This window comes from Bison bison, unplaced genomic scaffold, assembly GCF_000754665.1.
Source record: "Bison bison bison isolate TAMUID 2011002044 unplaced genomic scaffold, Bison_UMD1.0 scf7180017864264, whole genome shotgun sequence".
Classification (NCBI taxonomy): Eukaryota; Metazoa; Chordata; class Mammalia; order Artiodactyla; family Bovidae; genus Bison; species Bison bison.
Genome location: NW_011494836.1, coordinates 2,279,300 through 2,280,475, shown reverse-complemented (window position 1 = coordinate 2,280,475; position 1,176 = coordinate 2,279,300).

The window sequence follows — 1,176 nt, the reverse complement described above, 5'->3', positions numbered from 1 at the left end:
GGGAGCGGTGTGTGTAAGAATGGTGTGTGAGAGCAGTGTGTGTGAGAGCGGTGGTCATAGTGTGAATAGCAGTGGTTGTAGTGTGAGATCGGTGGTTATAGCTCAGGAGCAGAGTTATCCTACCGTGAAACAGCAGTTGCCCCTGAGTGGGGGGCTGCCCCCATCCGCAAGGATGGGTTGCAGAAGGGCCCGTCTGTGGGCGCTTTTTCAGTGCTGCAACCCCAAGGCAAAGGCCAGGACAAGGAAGAACTTGGCCTCGGCCCAAGTCCTGTAAGGAGAGTGGCCTGAGGTGATGTCAGGATGCATTTAACAGGAGGCTTCCTGTGTGCTGTTTTGGATCTGTCAGGAATTCTCTGCTCCTTAATAATTCCTGAAGGAGAGGCAAGCCTCTCCCGTGGGCTGAAGAATCCAGGCATTTCCTTCATTAATTTGTCTATACAGTGATAAGTACCCTCTTCCTTCTTGTGAACCATACGGTAAAAGTGACTGTTTACAACTCTCTCTCTCTTTAATATGGATCACCTATGTTTTGTAAGTCTGGAATTTTAATTTTTATCTTTGCTGAGAATAACTACCTTGTAAGACAGTATATATGCCCACACCATGTTGATTAAAACACCTTTGTTCCATCAGAGCTCTGGTCCACATGTCTTTCTTTTGCTCTCTCTCTCTATCTCTTTTTCAGGCTGATCCCTTGGAGCTCTTCAGAGGCTCTATGAGTTCACGTTCCTTCCCGGGCTTCTAAGACCCTCGCGAGAAGGCACTCTGCATGTTCACTCCATCAAGAGGGCACCTGAGGCCTCCGTGAACAGAACAAGTCCCGTGTCAGGGGCTTTATTGGCTTTCTGCATAAACCAAGGAATATCAGCCTCTTTCTGTCCCTTACCTTCTTATCGTCAACTCCAGACCACCAAGTTCAAGTCCATTAAAGGACCTCAACAAGTGGCGCCCAGAACAGGGACTTGGTACATGTAGGCAGATTCTTGGACGGAGTGACCCCAGGGCCTATTGAGGCCGGTAAGTACTAAGACATGGGTAAAAAGGCTGGAAAGCCCCATCACTTTTCTACTTTACTTCATCACTTATTTAAAGTTCAGGGATCTAACCAAATGCATGCTGATTTTTTAGCTAGATTAGAAACTGCTATTTCCCGTAGTGTATTTGGAGAAGCCAAAA